This window comes from Cryptomeria japonica, chromosome 2 (genome assembly GCF_030272615.1).
Source record: "Cryptomeria japonica chromosome 2, Sugi_1.0, whole genome shotgun sequence".
Classification (NCBI taxonomy): domain Eukaryota; kingdom Viridiplantae; phylum Streptophyta; class Pinopsida; order Cupressales; family Cupressaceae; genus Cryptomeria; species Cryptomeria japonica.
In genome coordinates, this window is record NC_081406.1 from 475,885,875 (window position 1) to 475,908,932 (window position 23,058).

Sequence of the window (23,058 nt, forward strand, 5' to 3'; positions counted from 1 at the left end):
ATATATGAAAGGTTCAGATTAACCATGCAGAAGGAAGGGCAATCAGCCATTCCCTAATGGTGTGAACTGCGAGGATTCTATCGGATGTTTATTTGAAAATGCTATATAAAGGAAATAAACATAACTAAAAAATTTCTAGATTAATGAAGAAGGAGACCATGCACTCACAAGGAAACTTGAAAACAGTCTTAACTTTGCATTAAATCCTGTAAATTTCGCCAGAGCTTTTGCAACAATCCAAGAACTTCTTACAAAATGAGGGAAAACCAGTCCCCTTTAAATAGGCTCCAAAATTGGATGAATGGCCCAGATCTAATTTAAACAAATGGCCCAGATTCATCCATAAAACATGGCTGCCCATACCCATAAATGGGAGGCAAATATCAACAACCACCCCAAAATGAGCAATAACTATCCAAAAAGGACAATTAAAACTCGTCCAAAATTATCCAAAAAGGTGCATTCATAAAGTTTTACATTTTAGTTGACTTGAAAGTCAAATATGACCCTTTTGGCCAAAAGTGCACTTTTCAAAATTTAAAAAGGAAAAAAATGCATTTTTAGGAAAGCACTTTTTCTTTTCCAGTTTCAATTCCTTTTATCAAAAATTGACTTTCTTCATGCAAATATTCCCGCCAGAGATCTCGACCTGCTGCACGTTCCTCACGAACATACTCCTGGAACTTGATACATAATTGGAAAAGCAGACTGAATGGAGGCATAGGAGGATGGCAAATTTTATATTGCATGCCCTCGAGGTATTGGTCTACCTGCTTTAGACCATCTTGCCAACTGGAACAATTATGCTCAAAGCACAACATGTCCGAGTGGAATTGACTGGCAAAGCCTAGGTCCTTAGTGGAATAAGTGATCTTATTTGTTCCCAATCTTTCCTCCCAGTCTGGCTGTATCACTTCATCGGATTGGTCATTTACCCATCCCGAAACCATTGATCGAAGGGTTATCTTGCCAAGTTCCTGCATGGTTTTCAGAATTACCTCCCATGCATTGTGTTCTCTATCGATGATTTCCTTCGCATCATTATTCATGTTGATAGTCCAGTACCATTCTTTGAAAATGCCAATACCATGAGGGTGCAAGATGTCGAAGAGTGTAGGGATCTGTGCCTGGGTCCAAAAAAGAGGGTTCATGAGGGGAAGAATAGTGGCAGCCACTTCCTAGATGTGGAGGGATTCCCTCTTTACCTCTAATAACTTAACCAAAGTGGTTTTTTGGTGGTGAACCATTGCCTTCACTTCCTCAAGGATTCATTCTCCCCTTCTTCTGATGCCTTGTATCCATTCCTTGATGGCCCTTGCAGTGTCCTATACTCCTTCAAATTCTGTTGTGGTCCTCTATGCCAATGCTGTCGGGGGAATGTGGGATTCAGAGGCATTGTGTAATGGTCTCAGGAGTTGATCGATGTACCCTTCGGCATGCTCAGCACGAGCTCGATACATATCCTTCTCAGCTGTTATCTCTTCAAGTTGCTTGAGTATGTTCTGCACTGAATCCTTGAATTCCTCCTTTTCCTGTGCCTTAGTGGCTTGTCCGATGGGGACGGTTGTGATGCTATAATCTACCAGTGTGATCTGATTTGCTGGCTTGTCTACAGGCGGGGTGGCAATGTGGAGAGTACAGTTCCTTTGCTCATCTTTAGTCATTCTTGAATATGCCTTGGGTTTTTTCTTCCCCTTAGCCTTAGCTTGGTCTATGCGTGAGAATATGTCCTCGAGGTCGATAGGTGGTTTGGTGGCAGCCTTGCGTTGGGCTCTGGCAATTAACCATTCTTGAAGTACAGTCTGGACTAACGCTATGGTTAAATTTTCACTCCGTTCTTTGATGTTTTCAGCCGTCTCATCACAAATTTGCAGTTGTTCTGTTACCGGAGGGGTGGAGGAGGTGCCAAGTTCCTTACTTGTAGCTGAACTTTCTCCCACTTCACTGAACAATTGTCTGGTGCCTTCGTGTGATATTTGCTCTACAGTCCTCTCGATCTCGCGGGTCTCCTCTGCCCTTTGCTCTCCTTCAACGGTAGAGTCATCTTTGGTTGTATTATGGAGCAATAGTTCATAGCGGCTCTATTGGGTGGGTTCATGCACTCTGATCCCTTGAATGGATGGAATCTCTCCTTCCTCTATTTGGTTACCCGGTTGGGTTGATTCAATGGCTCTTAGCTCAGCTTCTAGCATGTCGAGTGCGGGAGGATCATCAGCTCCAAACGCATCAATGTCACTCTGGGAAGGCGGAGCAGGTATATAATCTAATTCTACTACATCGTCAGACGAACTGGGGTCCTTTGACGATGAAGTGACCTCTGGTCTCCTTATAGGAATCTTCTCCCTTCTTGTTCTCTTTGACGTCCGAGTCCCTCTGCAAGCCTTAGCCTTCTTTCTCTTCTCGGGTTTTTCAATTTCTTCCCTGGGTGCATTGGAAGTTCCCTCATCTTCGGAAGACTGAGAATCGAGGCTACCCATTAGGTGGTAGGTGAATTGGACTCCCTCATGAATTAGTCTCTCAATCTGTTGATGCAACCATTGGTCTGTGTATCTTGCTGGGGCTACCATGACTGCCTCAAAATCAGTGATCGGATCCTCGGACCAATCAACACCTAGCAAAAGATGCCTTATTGCCTCAAATTCTCAGACCTAGAGGCAATTTCCTGAATTTGTGAGTTGATCTGGGACCCGGCGGTATTCAAAGAGTCGCATCTGCTGCACACTCAGCCTAGAATATTCACACCTCCTGACCTCATAGTCATCAGAGCAGTTCTTCCAATAATCCTCAACTGATTCCTTTGCCCTATACCGCCTACCATAGGCTCTCCTTGCCAGATTATCGTGATTGAAATATTTTCTCGGAAAGTGCTCTTGTAGGCCATAAGAGACCAGCTCTGCGAGGGATTCCTCTGCTAGGGTGGGGGTCTTCAAATGGACGTCCTGGTTGCCTATGATCATGGGGAACGCGAATCCAGCCTGCTTGCTCTCTCTGAGTAAGACGCCGGCCGGATGTGACTGCCTTGCGACCTCCATAAAAACTATTTTGTCGGTTGGGTACCGTGGAAGTCGGAGAGGAGCACCATCAAAGCCTGCTATTCGGATATAGGAGAACCTTGGGAACTGGATGAACCAAGCTCCGTATCTCTATACTAGAATAGTAGCTTGCTCTGAGAGCCTTATGTGTAATCCTCCCTGCATTAGCCTGACCAGGCACATTGTGAAGGCATCATTGACGCACTCATATTGGCCAACTGCATAAGCTGGGCTGCTCTTTTCTCTCTGAGCTATATCCTGATAGTGCAACTGCGGGTAACAATCATAGACCTTTACCTGACCAAGCCCATTCCTAATTTCACCTTCATTATTAAACCTGGCAGCGGCTCGTTCTTGGCGAACATGTAGACCAAGTAAGAGGTCATAATGAAGTACTTTTTGCTCTCGAGTTCAATTAGCTGAGCGTGGATGTTGTCGCTTATAATCTGGGCCCAGTCAAACTTAGACTTCCCAGCGAAGACTTGCTCTGTGAAATAAAACATCCACTCTTCAAAGTAGTTGGATTTAGGAAGTCCCATAACCCTGCTGAGTAATGTGACCATATCCCCATGCTCATTGTGAAAGTCACTTCTTGGGGTCTTCTTCCCAATTTTGGCACTTGGAGGCCTTCTCTCCTTGTACCACTCTTCGTTGATCAGTGTTTTGCATCTGGCCGGATTCATATCATATGCCCCCTGTGCTTCGTCTATAGTCGTGGCCGTGGGATTATTTGGGAAGGGAATGTCGAATGCGTCACCAATGGCCTCAGGAGTGAAGTTGGCAAGGGTCATATTCTCGAGGAGCACCAATCTGGAACTTGGTTGATAATGTCGGGCAGCCTCTACCACTAACTCATAGTTTTGTACTGCTGGAGGAAATCCCGCTGCTTGGGCGATGCCGCTTTCCACCATCTGTTTGGGCTTGCCATATGCGTTAGGGGAGAAGACCCGATTCCTGAAGTCTTGGATATCAATATGGCCTAGGTCGGTATCACTGACACTATCCCAGGCGCTTTGAACTTTTGACTCCCTCAATCCCCCTCTTTGATACTGGTACTTCATCCTTTCGACTTTACGTGGGATATCTAATTTGGATGCTCGCGATGTCTCGGCTGTAGCGGGTGTTTTTGATGATTCCACCGCCAATTTAGGCATTTATCCTGCACAGCCGGATGCGGATTACAAGGCGATATAAAAGAAGTAAGGCAGGTTAGATAGAGAATACTCTAGCATTCAAGGATTAATTCAAAATTTAGATTGGAAACAGAGTGATATTGCTAGCTGAGAGCTTGATCGAGCAAAACATTTATTCATGAAGCTTTTGATCGCGAATTTATATTTAAGCATTTTTTGGATTAATTTTCAAAAGGGACAAAGCTCGAAAAATTCTCCTAAGTTTGAAAATGCAATTTCTGGTTAAATCTTAGGAGCAAATTCTAATTTTGACTGCTTTGCACGACGTTTTAATAATCGGAAAAAAGATGCGAATTTTAAGCATTTTAATCAGTTTTGCAAATGCATGCATCCAATTTATAAACATTTCAGATGATCAAGAGAGACAAAGCGTACTTACCTGATGAAAATGGATGGCGAGAAATTGCCCGACTTGCTGTGCAAAAATGAATGGATAAATTTGCGAATTTCGAATTCCAACGGTTATTTCTCTAATTCAAATTTTCGCGGTTGCGGTTGGAAAAGAATTTGCAATGTCGAGTTTTAAACTAGGCGATTTTCACTTTAGGCGATTTAGCAATTTGAATCTGGACACTTGGAAGGGTTTGTGTTCGCGTTTTACCTTGAATGCAAATTATACTCTCTGGCTTCCCTTTCAAAATCGAACGCGATCCTCTCTCACGCGAACTTTGGTGGTATGGAGGGGTTTTGCAGGCCTTTTAAACTTCACACTTCGTCTCCCAAATCGCAAACTCCGGATGCCTTTGCGTTATGAGGTTTACTGCACTTTCGCGCCATGTTCTTCGGATGAATGGAAGATTTCGAAGCATTTGGGGTTTACACCAGAACTGCCCTTGCTTCTTCGCGGCTATCCTCTAGCTCGCAACTTCGGTGGAATGGAGGTTTTTGGAACCTAAACTGTGTTTTTCCTTGAAATACTTCGGTGCTTTTCACACAAACTTCGGACTTTTCAGACGTTTTGGCGATTTTCGGGGCTTTCACGTTTTTTGCGAGTTTTACGAATTCTCCCGTTTTGCCCTTAGGGTCTGAAATTCAGCCCATAAGGTGATTTTGGCAACTTTAAGTGTTTTGAAATTTTAATCTTGGGGTTCGAAATTCGGCCCATAAGGCGATTTTGGCAACTTTAAGTGTTTTGAAATTTTGGCACATTTTTGCAACTTACGTGAATTTTTCGGACCCTTTATGCCTTTTGCGAACTTAAAGTATTTTCGGAGTTTTGAACGCCTTTTGCGATTTTAACAAATTTCGGAGCTTTCATGCCTTTTGGCGACTTGAAGTATTTTGAAATTTCGGACCTTAAGGCACCTTTTGCAACTTAAGTGAATTTTCGGAGCTTTGAACGCCTTTTGCAAATTTCGGAGTTTCCACGCCTTTTGTGACTTTGGAATATTTTGAAATTTCGGACCTTAAGGCACCTTTTGCAACTTAAGTGAATTTTCGGAGCTTTGAATGCCTTTTGCAAATTTCGGAGTTTCCATGCCTTTTGCGACTTTGAAATTTTGAAATTTCGGCCCCAGGGTCCGAAATTCGGCCCCTTGGGTGATTTTGCAAGCCTTTGAAATTTCTCTCATTTTGTCCCCAGGGTCCGAAATTTGGCCCCCTGGGCGATTTTGCAAACCTTCGAAATTTCTCTCCTTTTGTGCGAGCTTGGGCACTTGGGCAAGTTTGCAAGACTTTGGCATTTTGCAACGAAATTCGCTCCTCCTTCTCCGGCTGTCAAAAATCGTCATTCGTTCAAATCTTGTAAACTCTGTAAAAACAAACCTCATGCAATCCATCTCATCGCTCTTACGTGAAAATGACAATTTTGGGTCGTCATGCGATCTTCAGACGCGCTGCTCTTTGCTTGGCGGGCCTCACCAACTTCTATCACCTTACACCTATCCAAGGTGATTTCACAATTTTGAACAATCTCTTGGCATTCGTGCCCGAGGGCTAGACTAGCCTAATGGAACCATCGGCTCTTTCCTTTCAACATCATCACTTCACGGACTGGTCGCGGACTCGCTCGAAAGGACGCGAGATGCTCTGCATGAAACTCAACAGGGCGAAGACGAAAGGCTCAAAAAAGGGAAGGGGGACCCTGTCGGTGACAGGGAGCGTGTGCAACGCACAATAATTAACCATGGTGTTCATATAATCTACGATTAATCTTCGTTGGTAACCCTTAGGAAATCATGTGTTAGTCTTCTGTTGTGTTATTAGACGTGCAATGGTTATAATTAATGCACTTAATCTTTAAAAAATAAATAAATTATTTCACCCTTTAGTTGCCAAGTTGTGTTGTTTTCCTTTAGGGTTGTTGGCAGAAATAGTAATTAATGCATATCTACATGAACAAAGGAGAAACAATCACATCCTATTTCATGAGGATTTTAGAGTTGAAAGGCCAATTGTCAACTATTGGGAATAATGTAGATGATATGGAGCTATCTCTAATAGCACTTAAGGGATTACCATCCAGTTGGGAATCCTTTATTCAAGGTATTAGTGCTCGACCGACACTACCGAAATTCTATCAACTCAAGAATGATTGCACTCAAGAAGAATCTCGACTAATTACAAGAGGGATGGGTCCAAACAAAGAAGGAGAAATTCAAGCACTAAATGCTAACTCAAGCAACAAAGGGAAGAAAAGGAAGTTCAAACGAAAGAGAGGAAATAATCACAAAAGCAAAGACTTCTCCAAGATTCAATGCTACAGGTGTGATAAATTTGGACACACTCACAGGGTCTACCGAGAAAGAAAGAAAGCTCAAGCAACCATAGCTGAAGTTAAGGAAGTAGAGAATCCTCTATTCTTCTTAGCCTTATCAAGCGAACTAAACTCAAACAAACATATGTGGATAATCGATAGTGGAGTGTCACGACACATAACCGGATTTAGAGATCAATTCGAAACCTTTGAAGGGCACTCAACTGAAGAAGTTACAATAGGAGACAATTCTACCTATCCAGTGAAAGGAATTGGGACCTGCTCAGTTCAATTAAGAACAAGAGTTACATTACAATTGAAAGATGTTCTTTTTGTACCAGGTATCAAAAGGAATTTGGTCTCTACTCTAAAGATAAAGTTCTACTCTGGCCTAAAAATTCTAACATAAAGAATGCTATTCCTATAGGATCTAGAGATGGTAGTTTATACAAACTATGTAATACTCAAAAACAAGCACTAAATCATGAAGTATCAAATTCTAATGAAATTTGGCATAGAAGATTAGGACATCTTCGATTTAGTGCCCTACCTTCTATAGGAAAGATCACCACAGGATTACCCAATCTAAAATCTGATCATGTTGGAACTTGTAAAGGATGTGCTCTAGGGAAGAACTCAAAAGGGTCTTTTCCATCAAGTGAACACAAATCAAAAGTTGTACTAGAACTTGTCCACACTGATTTGTGTGGTCCAATGTCATTACCATCACTGGGGGGATTTTTGTATTACGTGATATTTGTTGATGACTATAGGAAAACTTGGATCTATTTCATAAAACTCAAAGAATCAAATGAAGTGTTATTAAAATTCAAAGAATTTAAAGCCTTAGTGGAAAATCAAATTGGGAAGAAAATAAAGATTCTAAGATCAGATAATGGGGGTGAATATATCTCTGGAAATTTTAAAGAATTCTGCATTTTTGTTGGGATTAAGAGGGAGTGTACAGTACCTTATAATCCTCAACAGAATGGAGTTGCAGAAAGGAAAAACAAAACCATCATCAAAGCCGCTAAAGCCATGATGCATGATCAAAACCTACATATCTCATTCTAGGCTGAAGCATCAAATACAACTGTGTATATTCAAAATAGATGCCCTCATTCAATCCTAGAGAATATAACACCTAAAGAAGCCTTTACAGGGAGTAAACCAAATTTAAGCCATCTAAGAATCTTTGGTTGCCACGTGTATATTCACGTTCCTAAAGAAAAGAGAACCAAACTAGAACCCTCCGGGAAGAAAGGCATATTTGTTGGCTACAGTGAAACCACTAAAGGATACAGAGTCTATATTCCAAGACAAAGATCTATTGAAATCAGTAGAGATGTCAAATTTGAAGAAGATGCTACTTATAAACTCTCTCTAAGTGCAAAAGATGATCAAACCACAGAATCAGATGAAAATCTTACAATTGAGAATCAGAGGGAGAATATCATAGAAGATCATGAACCTCAATCATCTAATTTTGAGAATGCTGAAAATTCTAACAAGAAGAAAAGACCACTATGGGCAAGAAAGATGATTGAGGAAAATAATGTGGAACTTGATGAAATCTTCAAAGAGAATAAGAAAACAAGAAGTCAATCATGCTATGTTGCACTCATGACTGAGCTTACAAAATCTGAACCATCAAATGTTGAAGAGGCTTTAACATGTCAAGTTTGGAAAGATGCAATGATTGAGGAATACTAGTCTATCTTAAAAAATGATGTCTGGGACATTGTACCTAGACCAAAAGACAAATCAGTTGTCTCTTCAAAGTGGTTATTCAAAATCAAATATGCAACAGATGGTAGTATTGAAAAACACAAAGCCAGATTCATTGCCAGGGGGTTTTCTCAAAAGGCTGGAATTGATTACGAAGAGACATTTTCTCCAGTTGCCCGATATACTTCTGTAAGAACCATTATTGCCATTGTAGCGTCTAAAGGGTGGAAGATACATCAAATGGACGTAAAGACCGCATTTTTGAATGGTGTTATTGAGGAAGAAGTATATATAGAACAACTTGAAGGCTTTGCTACACATGATAGAAATCTCTATGTGTGCAGACTGAAAAAAGCCCTCTAGGGCCTTAAGCAAGCTCCCAGGGCATGGTATGAAAGGATAGATAGTTATCTCTCCAAGCTAGGATATTCCAAAAATGAAGTAGATTCTAACATATACTTCAAAATATCGGATGGTGACATGTTAATACTTGTTCTCTATGTTGATGACTTGTTGATAACAGGAGAAGATCATCTCATTGCAAAATGCAAACAAGATCTTGTGGCTGAATTCGATATGAAGGATCTAGGTCTACTGCACTATTTTCTGGGTCTACAAGTATGGCAAAAAGAGAATTATATTTTCCTAAATTAAGGAAAATACACCACTGATATCCTGACCAAATTTGGTATGATAGATTGTAAACCTCTATCTATTCCAATGGAAACAAATCTTAATAAGCTCAAAAGTGAAGCAATAGATTCAGAACCTACAGATCCTACATACTATAGACAAATTATTGGATCCCTCATGTACCTGGTAAACACTCACCCTGATATTTGTTATGCTACTAATGTGTTAAGTCATTTCATGTGCGAACCCAAGAAGATTCACCTAATGGCAGCTAAGCATATTCTGAAATACTTGCATGGTACTATTGGACTTGGCCTAAAGTATAAAAATGTTGAGATACAACTCCAAGGGTATTCTAATTCCGACTGGGCATGCAGTTCCATTAATCGTAAAAGTACAACAGGGTGTTGTTTTAGACTTGGATCGACTATGATATCCTGGTTTAGCAGAAAACAGTCAACAGTTGCTCAGAGTTCCACTGAAGCCGAATATATGGCTGCCTCCAAGGGAGCTCGTGAAGCAGTGTGGTTAAGGAAATTGCTAGTTGGACTATTTGGGAAGCCCTTGAACCCCACTACGATAATCAAAGTTGCATCAAACTTTCTATAAATCCAGTTTTTCACAATCGATCCAAGCATATAGAAATCCCTTACCATTACATAAGAGATATGGTAGAAAGAGATGTTATCAAATTGACCTACATCAGCACTGAAGAGCAAAGTGCCGACATATTCACCAAACCTCTTGCAAAGTTGAAAGTGGAGTACTTTAGAGGTAAACTTGGTATGACTATATTATAATTGAAATTGAATCTTAATCATATGTAATTTGATATATTCATGAATATCTTGGATGCAATATTGCATGTATGTGTTATGTCATGAAAGGTGACGATCTTCCATGAGATGTATGTGTAACATTGCTATTGTAAGGTGACGACCTCCACAATAGCCCGATCTGTTATCAAGATTGACTACATTAAGTTGTTGTCTCGGAATGTGCCGGAAATCTTGATACTAAATTTGTTATGTTGAGTTATTGATTTGTTGTCATTAAGTGTTGTTCCGAAATGTGTCGGAAATTATGATAACAATCATATCATGATTGACTACATTAATTTGCTGTCCCGGAATGTGTTGGATATTATGATACTAAATTTTTTGCATCTGTGATAATGACAATTTTACAGTTGTCACTAGGATCAAGGTTGTTATCCGATAAGACTTCATGTAGTTGTTGTCCCAGAGTGCTGGATATCAGATAATCCATATCTCATAGCTCTTTGAGATATGAAGTATTTCATTAGTAAACACTGAATGTATGTGATCATGCCAAATGAATATATATATCTAGAATGTTGTTCCTTAAACTTAATTATGAAATTCAATCCTCTTTTGCTAAGAGGGAATGTTAAGGATATAGCCTCATTTGGATTGAAACAAACAACATATATATATATATATATATATATATATATATATATCACATTATATATTGATTAATAGTAACATTAATATGTTACCGATTGCTTACGGCAGATTAATCTGAGGACTGTTGAAGTCAAAATATATATATATAGTGATTGTTGAAGTCGAAGTCGAAGTCGAAGTCAATAAACCCGGTAACATCAAGCACCGTTAAATGTTTTGATGCATAACTAAAACGGTGACTATTGCATACGAAGAGTCATGTTCACGTAGGGTCATGACTCTACGTGGACATGACTTTTCACCTCCATACATATACTTCGACTTCAATACTTGCTGGTGATTGAAATCAATTACAGTGGAAATTTCATGATCCAATAAGTAGTCGATAATATAAAAGATTAATGGACAGAATTATATACATACATCGGTGGTTAATATATTCATATCAGTAATCTCATAAAAGTTTGTTCTTCTATATATAATATTAGACTATTGTTTTCTCTATCTTTGATCTAGATTCCTCAACACTCAGTAACTACCATAACTCCCAACTACCCTCTTCAACCACTTTCCCAGCTACCGGCAACTATTTGGCATCAATTCGGTCAATCGGGTAGTTGGGAATAACTGACCTATGTACCCCTTTTCTTTAAATACATTAAATGGGGCCCACAAGTAGCTATTTACATGGAAGCATTAGTTGGGAAAAAATCGCGATTAATCTGCAATCGTTAGGGGCGTCAATTTTTCCCCCCAAAAAATCGTGGAAAAATCGGTCAATGATTTTCCACAATATTTTGGCAAAAAATCGCGAATAAATCGCGTGGTTAATCGTCATTTAATTAGTGAAAAATCGTCACCCAAAAAAGTGCCACGAAAACCCTAAAACCTGTGAAAATCCGAAAAAATTTGCTACGAAAATGTTATAAATCAGGTCGCGAGTGTTCCAGTTCATTCTGGTATTATTCAAATGTAGAGAAAGCCCTTCCTTCAACTTTAGGAAAAGAAAACAAGAGAGAGCTGATTAATATTTGAGAAAATTATTTTATTAAGAACGAAATTTAAATAACAAATTTTTTAGGTTACCATTGTGGGTATCTATTTGACCCATGCTCGGGCAACATTTATATCTCGAAAATGAAGATCCTGGTAAGCAACGTGCACAGAATTGTGAGCTTGCGCACACTATCAAATGTTTGAGCCAATACGTAATTGATTAAAAATGAAGATTTGTATTGATGAAGTTTTTCTTTCCTCGGTAAAAATGAAAATGTATTTTTTTAGTTTTTTGCATCGTGTGGGTGAAAACATTTATGAATGTATTTTCATTATTTTGTCTGAATATAATGTTTCGAAAATTTATGTTTGTTAATGTATTTACATTAAATACATTCTTTTAATAAAAAAATTTTATGCGAATGTCTAATCTTTCCAAAATATTTATTTTTTAGAATAGAAAAATTATTATTGCTTCTTTAATTTTATTTAATAATTTATTTAAGAAAATTATTTAAAATATATTATCGAATATAAGAAAATTAAAATTTTCGTGGAATTAAATAAATTAACATAAATTAATAATTATTTAATAATATATAGTAAATATTTGTTAAATTTATTGATCAAAATTAAAATTTATCTTGTTCTATGTATTATCTATCATTGAATTGTTGTATAAATCTGATTGTCTTCTTTTATGTTGCAGGAGAGGATCTCACACATTTCATTTGGTATATGTAGTGGGCTGGGTACGATCAAGTGATGCCTTGACCGGCCATGTCTTTTGGACATGGCCGATACACCGGTGATGTCTTTTGGACATGGCCATGTCTTGATCGGCGCATGGTAATGTTAAGGATACACCGCTTGGCATACATCGATTATATTGGGTGTAAAAGATAATGCCAACATTACCATGCGCCACCGATAATTATATCGGGTGTTAATATAAACCATGCTCCACCGATAATTATATCGGGTGGTAAGATAACTATACACCACCGATAATTATCGGGTGTCTTAATATATGCACCGGTTGGTACGTAATATGCCTTGCATTATTATCGTGAGGGGGCATGATCAAGTGATGTCTTGATCGGCCATGTCTTGGCCGATCAAGACATCACTTGATCATGCCCCCTCACGATAATAATGCAAGGCATATTACGTACCAACCGGTGCATATATTAAGACACCCGATAATTATCGGTGGTGTATAGTTATCTTACCACCCGATATAATTATCGGTGGAGCATGGTTTATATTAACACCCGATATAATTATCGGTGGCGCATGGTAATGTTGGCATTATCTTTTACACCCAATATAATCGATGTATGCCAAGCGGTGTATCCTTAACATCCAATATAATCGGTGTGAACATAGACTAATCTAAACAATAGTTTAACCGATAATTGTTAAGTCTTATTTGCAAGAATTAACTTGATTTGTCAATCGGTGAATATGAATAGATTATCAGATTTGTATACTATGATTGATATAAAGGGAATGTTTATCAATTGAATAATCGATATGATAAATGTTTGAATGAGAGACTTCATTTATCTCTCATTCAATCATTTATCTGACCGAAGCTATCATGCATTAATACTCCCTCTTAGCTAGGTAAGATGAATGTAAAAGGTATTGGGAGCAATATTCATAAATCGTATGATGCTTATCTTGGGACCATAGTTTCAAGATGTGAATTGCCTCTGTTGGCAATTCTATTCACAAACTCTTGAGTGGATTGTCTCTGTCGGCGATTCTATCCATAAGCTCTTGTGTGGATTGCCTCAGTTGGCGATTCTATCCACAAGCTCTTGTGTGGATTGCTTCAGTCAACGATTCTATCCATGAACTCTCACGTGGATTGCCTCAGTCGGCGATTCTATCCATGAGCTCTTGTGTGGATTGCCTCAGTCGGCGATTCTATCCACAAGCTCTTACGTGGATTGCCTCAGTCGGCGATTTTATCCATGAGCTCGTGTAGATTGCTTCTGTTGGCGATTCTATCCACAAGCTCTTACGTGGATTACCTCAATCGGCGATTCTATCCACAATCTTGAGTTATTGTAAGATCGTCACCTTCCAATAACCTCAAAAATACAAGTGGAAATCATTTGGAAGTCGTCACTTCCTTATGATTTACACAGGGCCCATAAAATAATTATTAGTATTAATAATAATAATCAATATTTACAATTTTTACCTCAGAAGTGCTCAATCTTGATTAGTAAGCTCCCTCTCAATCACAAGGTATCTTGAGTTTCTTCTAGAGAACATATTTTTCTGAACATACGTCTGAATTTCTGACTTCAGCAAGGGACACTTGTAGTTTAAGTTTGAGAGGACAAGTTCTTGCAATGTGGCCATATTCGTCACATATGAAACATTGTACTTTAGAGGAGTCTCTAGGCTTCTTGAATGATCGATTACCATATGTCTTTTTGTCCTTTTTCCTTTTCAAACTAGAGACTAGAACTTGAACATCTTCATCAACGGGTTTCATGATTCCTCTTGATATTAGGTTACACTCTTCTTGAATGCAGTCAGCTTTTAGTCTATCAAATTTGGGAACTTACCATATGTCTTTTTGTCCTTTTTCCTTTTCAAACTAGAGACTAGAACTTGAACATCTTCATCAACGGGTTTCATGATTCCTCTTGATATTAGGTTACACTCTTCTTGAATGCAGTCAGCTTTTAGTCTATCAAATTTGGGAACTTTGGATCGAGCACTAACTCCTTGTCTAAAGTTTTCCCATGAGATAGGGAGCCCATTTAGAGTTATCATAGTTAGCTCCTTGTTATCATAAATGTGACCAATTGATGAGAGTTGGTTCCTTAATTCTGTTATCCTCATAAAATATGAAGTGATAGTCTCTTCTTTACTCATTTTAATATTAGAAAGTTGATTTTTAAGTGTGAGGATTTTGCTCGTGTTGTTAATCTCAAACATGTCTTTCAAGGCTTTGAACATGTCATATGCAGAATCTAACTTTGTAATGACAGGTAGTAGGTGACTCTTTACTCCATCTACTAATAACTCCATTGCTTTAATATTGTTCTTTTCCCACTGACTCTGTTCGTCTTTTCCATCAGGTTTAGAAGGATTCTCTATTATTGTTTTTAACTCATTCTTCCTTAGTACCAACATCATTCGTAGTTTCCATGAATCATAGTTTGAGGCACCTTCAAGTCTGTCTTCGAATCTGATTCCATTCGTCATTTTAAAATACAGACTTTCAAGGAGATATCAATCTGATCTTAATCGGATCTTCCTTCAGGTGGTTAGGCTTTATAGAAGGAAACTTGGCTCTGATACCATGTTAAATTTATTGATCAGAATTAAAATTTATCTTGTTCTATGTATTATCTATCACTGAATTGTTGTATAAATCTGATTGTCTTCTTTTATGTTGCAGGAGAGGAGGAGCATTTATTAATTTCAATGTCCATTCTCACACATTTCATTTGGTATATGTAGTGGGCTGGTTATGGTCAAGCGATGCCTTGACCGGCCATGTCTTTTGGACATGGCCGATCAAGACATCACTTTATCGTGTCCCCTCACGATAATAATGCAAGGCATATTACGTACCAACCGGTGCATATATTAAGACACCCAATAATTATCGGTGGTGTATAGTTATCTTACCACCTGATATAATTATCGATGGAGCATGGTTTATATTAACACCCGATATAATTATCGGTGGCGCATGGTAATGTTGGCATTATCTTTTACACTCAATATAATCGATGTATGCCAAGCAGTGTATCCTTAACATCCGATATAATCGGTGTGAACATAGACTAATCTAAACGATAGTTTAACCGATAATCGTTAAGTCTTATTTGCAAGAATTAACTCGATTTGTCAATCGGTGAATATGAATAGATTATCAGATTTGGATACTATGATTAATATAAAGGGAATGTTTATCAATTGAATAATCGATATGATAAATGTTTGAATGAGAGACTTCATTTATCTCTCATTCAATCATTTATCTTACCGAAGCTATCATGCATTAAAAATATTTAATAATTTTAAATTTATTGTTATGTTAATAATTTAGAAAAATATATTTATTAACTTTTCATAATTTACTATAATTATTTAATTATTTAGAATATATTAATCAACTATAATTTTTAATTTACTTAATTATAAATAATTATTTAATAATTATTTATTTTTAATAATTTTAAATTTTTTAATGTTTTTTTCAATTTTTTTATTAATCTGATTTTTTCAAAAAATCTTATACTTTTCATTTGCTGATTAATTCCCCAAACGATTAATGCTTCTTTGGTTATTTACATTAAAAAAAATCAGTTTTACAAGCAAACTAATTTTTTTATATTATCTGCTATGTAATTTGAGTGGTTTTTGAGTGTGCATATATTTGTAGCATTTTGTGTGTTCTTTTGTCTTCAATCTTGTTGGTCGATGGTGGCACGTATCTACAATGCGCTCTTCATTGGCAACACTTCGTAATCACCATTTTGATCTTGTGCGCTGCATCTTCACTTCCCGACCTTGATCGTGATCAGGCCTTCAATTTGCGCTCCAAGTTACCACCTTAGCTCTTCCCAATGACGTCGATCTGCAAACAATCGATTTCAACTTGAATTAATCATCTCGAAAAATTAAATAAATTTAACAAGTGTCAAAAAAACACTTGGCAACTTTTAAAATGGCCTTTGGATCAAATGATTTGATTTTCTTTGGCGCTTTATCATGTCAGGGCAAAACTTCGGCTTTTAGAAGGAGAATGCAAACTCGGCATGTATCTTGCAATTTGGCTTGAAACATTGAACTTTAACTTGTTTGCCCTTCACTTTGCATGATTACTTGTGTTGGGGAGGAATTCGGGTTTATAAAGACAATCGTGATCTTTTTACTCCTCGCAAAACAGATAAAAACGCCAACTATTTCTTTATACACCCCCTTCAACTTGCAAAAATAGGGCTTCTTGAACAAAATGCGCGATTTTGGATCTTTTACAAAACTATTGAAATCGTCAAGTTTGCCTTTATACGTGTGTTTAACTTGGGTGACTCCTTTGCCAACTCGGCCTATTGGGTGAAAAAGTACGATTTTATTTAAATGCCTCCTTTGTTTGCAAAACTCGGCTCTTAAGGTGAAAATGTGAACTTTGTGCGATTTTGCCTTTTAGAAAGTTCTCTTACCTTTATTCTACATTTAACACAACACTGGACCCTTAAACGATAAAATTCAGTGCTTTTAGGCGAATTGCAAGAACGTGTTTTGTTGTCCTCATTTTTGGATTTTCAAAAATGTGTAAACCCCTACAAGTTTTTGCTTAAAATGTATCATTTTTGTCTCCAAGGCACGTTTTACGAGGTGCAAAACTCACATTTGTTAGTACTAAATCATTGGGAGGTGTCTTTGCCATCATTGTCCAAGTTTTGGTGAGTTTTGGTCTTTTTCCTAGTTTTTTGTGCAATTTTGGGTTTCAGAGCAGTCACTGCAGGTTGAGATTTTACTCTTAAGACACGCTTCTCGAGGCCAAAAAAATTCTTCTTGCTGGACTGGACTAATCTTCGGTCCATCCTCAATTCACGTTTCGAATTCGTTTGCTATGTTTTTTCTTCAATTTTGGGTTTTTTCTTCCTAACTGCAGGTGGGAAATTTTCCTTCTATAGTAGGTTAGGAGTTTTCTTTATGTTTTTTGTGTTGTAGGGAAATTTTAAAACAATTACAAGTGCACTTTATTTAAAACTTGTAACTTGTACACCAATTTACAACCTTCTGAACCCCACGAAAGTCCATGGCGCGCATCATTTCTGTGATATTTTATGATGTCAAAACCCTTCTTCTACACTCCAATATTTTCAGTGTCTACGCTCCAGACTTCAGCAAATCATTTTAAATCTAGCCGTCGTCGTTTTTTTTTGTTTTTTTTTTAGGGCACTGTAATGTCCCCGATGGCACCCCGGCCATACAACCTCCCTATACGGTCAACAACAGCATTGGCACCTCCGATCGTGCGGCTGCTTGGTCTACCTGTGGTGGTCGGCCCGTGCTTTACCCTTCGCATCACGTGGTGGCGTGGTGGTGCAGTGTTCGGCGTCTTCTTCCCTTTACCCCTTGCTGTGCGGTGATGGCGGTGTGCGGGGTTGTTTTGTTCTTTTTTTGTTCCCTCCGTGTGCGGCTGTGTTTTCCACGTGCGGTGTAATTTGTTCTTCCCTTCGGCTGCTTGTGCGGTGATTGTTTTCCCTTTGGTAGGCGCGGCTTTCCTTCGGCTGCTTTTCCCTTCGGTAGGCGCGGCTGTGTTCCTTGCATTCGGTATGTGCGGCGTCGTGATAGAAACCCCTTCGGTGGCCGTTGTGATAGAAACCTCTTCGGTGGCCAGCGTTTATATTCCCACGGCTTCCACCGCACGATGGGTTCCGCCGTCGGTGGTCCCACCGTCGGTGATACCACCGCACGGTGGCTTCCACCGTCGGTGGGTTCCACCTTCAGTGGTGCCACCGCACGGTGGTATCCACCGTAGGTGGTGCCACCGCACGGTGGTGCCACTACGTGGCCACCGTACGGTGGTTTTTTTTTGTTTTTTTTTTTTTCCTCGTTTCTCTTTTTCTTTTTTTTTTCTTTTTTTCAAATTTTTATATATATATATTTTTTCATATTTTCTATTTTTTTCCTTTCTTTTTTTTTTTCTTTTCTTTTCATTTTCTTTCTGACTGTGACTGCGCGCCTCCTGTCGGGCTGCTCCTGCGCGCCTCCAGCCTTTGGTGATACACTTTCAGTTTTGACCCGTTCACGCCCTCTGGAATTTCCTGTCCGTCGAGGGTCGAGAGCTTGACGGATCCATTCGCTGCGACCTCTCGGATCCTGTAAGGACCTAGCCACTTCACTCTAAACTTGCCGGGCTTAATCTCGTTCCGTCCGTTATACTTTAGGACTAATTGGCCCGGCGTGAACCTCGCCCGCCGAATGTGTTGGTCATGCCAGTATTTCCTGCGTTGCTGGGCCACGTCTGTCACCCATTGTGCCATCGTTCGTCTTTCATCCAACTTATTTAAGGCGTATAGTCTCTCTCGAAGGCTTTCCATGTCGCCTAGCTTGTTGTCAATAGCGATTCTGAGACTTGGCACCATGAATTCCACCGGTACCACAGCCTCCTGGCCGTACATCAATTGGAAAGGTGTCTGCCCGGTGGTTACTTTGTAAGTTGTGCGGTACGCCCAAAGTACCGAAGGCAGACGCTCCTCCCAATCTTCTTTTTCCACCCCACAGGACTTATAAATTACTGACACGATGATTTTGTTGGTCGCCTCAGCCTGACCGTTTGCCTTGGGATAGTACGGACTTGATAGAGAATGAAAAATTTTGAACTCGGTTGTCAGTAGTCGAATAATATGATTTACAAAGTGCCCCCCTCTATCACTTGTCAGTTGAATAGGTATTCCGTACCGGGTGATAATCTGTTCAATTAGTTGCTTGACGTCAGTCATATCATTCTTCTTGTCGTCCGTGTCTTTGTTGCTAGACTCTATAGCCCAATGGACACTAAGGCACATAGAGTTTTGGATTCTACTCCCTTCGGTCGTTCCAACAATCAAAGGAAGTTCCCCAGTCAAAGCCAGTTGTTGTCCTCATTTTTGGATTTTCAATGTGACAACCCTTACAAATTTTTGCTTTAAATGTGTCATTTTTGTCTCCAAGGCACGTTTTACGAGGTGAAAAACTCACATTTGTTAATGTCAAATCATTGAGAGGTGTCTTTGTCATCATTGTCCAAGTTTTGGTGAGTTTTGGTCTTCTTTTTCCTAGCTTTTTGTGCAATTTCGGGTTTCAGAGTAGTCATTGCAGGTTGAGATTTCACTCTTAAGGCATGCTTCCAGAGGCAAAATTTTTGCTTCTTCCTAGATTGGACTAATCTTCGGTCCATCCTCGATTCACTTTTCAAATTTCATCGCTTTTAGAGTTCGTTTGCTATGTTTTTTCTTCAATTTCGGGTTTTTCTTCCTGACTACAAGTGGAAAATTTTCCTTCAATTGCAGGTTAGGAGTTTTCTTTATGTTTTTTGTGTTGTAGGGAAATTTTAAAACAATTACAAGTGCACTTTATTTAAAACTTGTAACTTGTAACTTATAACTTACTTTTTATTTCCCCCTTCCCTTTTTGTCTTTTAAGTTGTAATAGGGGTTTTATTTCCCTATTACAAGTCTTTTTAAGTTTTTAAAGTGTTTTTATGTCTTGTGTCTTGTAATGGGAATTTTTTTTGCCTATTACAATTTTTTATGTTTTTTTTTTGTTTTTAAGTTGTAATAGGGATTTTATTTCCCTATTACAAATCTTTTTTTATTTAAGTTGTGTTTTTTTTAAAACTTGTAATGGGGATATTTCCCTATTACAAGTCTTTATGTTCATTTTTTTTTTTAACTCGTAATGGGGGTTTTATTTTCCTATTATTGGTTGAAAATTTTATACACTTGGGGAAATATACAAAATTGTGGTTTCAACCACAGCGTGAGTAAAACTCTCCTAATTAAGGGAAAGCTCCCCCTATCTAACTACAACTTTGAAAATAAAATAGGATGGGACAACAATCTTTCTTTTTTTTTCAAGAAAGATAATATCCTTTTCTCTTCATAGAAAAGTGATAGCGATTTGATATAAAACAGTAGTAACAACTTTCAAAATGAAATGAGAGAAAGGAAATGAAGTTTCCTGAAAGCTCAAAGACTTCCGTCACTTCCTTTGGGACAGGACAGCAATATCAAGCTCAAAGACTTGACTATATGAAGCCCTATCTACCCTTTTCTATACTAATTCTATCAAGAACAAATTATAACAGCTCAAAGACTGGAATATCTTATTCTTTTCTACTTAAAACAATGGGAAGTAGTATAAGCTCAAAGACTCACAGCTATTTCTCACAAAATCTGCTCCTAAATTCTTTTAAGAACAAGTGGAAGCACAAAGACTTACAGCTTCTCTCAACAGAATATTTATTTTAATCTATATTAACCTCAAATACTTCCAACACAAAGACTGCAAATCAAATGTGATTAAGCTCTTTAAGAAACACTTGCAAGAAAGATAATATAGAATACAAATTCAAGTATGTAGCACAAAGACTCAGAGCTTGAGCATTTTCCTTCTATTCCCTTCAATTCTTGAATTTACACATGAAAGCTCAAAGACTTCTTTGCTGTAAACTTGGCAGAGTTTTTGCTTGCTTTCCAAAAGATAAAGATTACAATAGACCCCTCAAGTATTTATAGAAGAGGAGCCTTGAGAAAAAAGTGGGAGGATCCTAACTAACTTGAGTGATTCTCTCAACCACCAAGACTTATTCAATAACTAACTAAGACTTATTCCAACTACAGTCCTAATTGAACACAACTTGTAGTTGCTTTATATGTAATTACAAAAGTGCAAGTAATGAGTTAACTTGCATTTTACAAAGTTACTTTTACATGTAACTTGTCAAAAGAAAAGCTACAACTAAAGATTACAAAAGTGGAAAAATACAACTAAGTGTTGAAAAACACTTAGGCTATAGCACGTGAAGACATGAATCCTTCAAACTTCTGGATGATCATTTGTAGTTCATTGGGATCTGGTTCATGGGTGTTCTTGGCAACAACCATGGTCTTCACAATGGTATCATGGCATCGGAGGAGCGCAAAGCTGTTTTTCTCCAGGATGGACTGGATTTCATGCAAAAAGATTTGGTGTTTCATCAACATTTGAATTGAAGCAGCCGAGAATTGTTCGCTCCTCCATTCATTATGAATCCTCATCTGTAAATCAGCAAGAACTTCTTCTGGAATTAGCTCTCCATCCTGACTTATTATGTTGCAAGAGGCCTTTTCACAATGAGAGACAATATCTTGGAAAACTTCACCCCGTAATCTCATTGTATCACCAATCTCCTCAATGAGGGATTTAAGAACAAGGGCCTTATTTTCCAAAAGCTCTTCAAATTCCAAGTACATGACCCTAGAAGAGATGATGGCATGTTCCCGTAGAACACTCAACTGTTGTTGGGGCATGGTACGCCAAATTGTCAAACTATCTTCAACACTTCCCAGATTCTTTTTGAAAGTATTGGAAGTCTGATCCAATTTCTCTTCAACGGTTTCCAACTTAGACATCATCTAAAAAATGTCTTTCATCACTTGTGCACATAGATCAGGAAGTTGATCAACTCAGGAATCCAATGCTTGTACCTTCTGAGCAGCCCTTTCCACTCCACGAATTGATTCTTGGGAACCGGAAGAACCTATGGAATTTACTCCCTTCAGCAGCAGGTTTTGTGATTTTAGGAACAGCTGCCATAAGTTGTCGGCTTTCCTCTTCTAGGTTGTCTTTCTTTGCTAGAAGTTCATCACACCGCTGTACCAATGAAGCTACAAAAAACTGAGCATCATGTTTAATCACCTCATGCGTTTGCTTACCCAATTCTATCCTCGTAACTTTGTAATCAGCAGCCGACATTTCTTCAAGTGGCTTATCTGCAATGGGTTCAACAATTTCAGCTACCTTCATCTTGTTGTTGTCAACAGTTACTCTGGAGATAGTCTTGGCCTTTTAAGCAACCTTGGATCTGGACTGTTTAAATTGCTGATAATCAAAGGCATCAGGTGAGATTTCTTGCTTCTTCCTTTTTGGAGTAAAAGAACTAAGCCATGGAGGTAAAGCCATCAACCCTCCTTCAGTAGCAGTTGTAGGCAAAGGAGAAGTAGTTTTTTCTTGAATAACCGTGGTCATCCTGGGAGGAATACTTGTTTGGATGGCGACCACGGTTTGCTCAGTAACCAATGGGCATGAAGATTGCCTCATAAATTCTTCAAAACCAAAAGTGGAGGTATCAATCTCTGACAGCTGGATACAAGCAGGAGTATCCTCAGGAACTTCTTGCACATTCTCTTGTTGATGATTAGGAGGTGGCTCGTATGTCGAAATAGGAATGGCATTCTGAGGAGATTCATCCACAAGCAAGTTAGGAGGAGAAAGGGGCGTCTCAATGGAAACTGTGGGAATGATCTCATGAGGCAAATCTGATGCTGGAGACTTGGGAGCATCATCAGACTGCTTCCCTTCTTCTAGATTGTCCAAATCGATCACCTGAACATGAAACCATGACTTTTCCTTCCCATGAACTGTCGCCTCCTCAGGAGGAAGCACTACTGCCCGACTAACTCGCAATTTGATCCTTGTGTCCGAAGATGATGCGCCTTCCTTGTTGTCAATCTAAATCTCAGACTTACGTCCAAGAGGCCCTGTAGAATCATCTTCTTTTTCAATCTTGATTTTTATGAGTTTAACAGCATTACTTTTCAGCCAAGCGTTGGTGT

General features: G+C 38.6%; 1 protein-coding gene across 8 annotated transcripts in view; it reads left to right on the plus strand.

Annotated features, from left to right (window-relative positions):
* LOC131049033 (putative ion channel POLLUX-like 2) overlaps nucleotides 1–23,058 on the plus strand; it is a 383,365-nt gene that overhangs the window by 350,416 nt on the left and 9,891 nt on the right. The window lies entirely within an intron of this gene.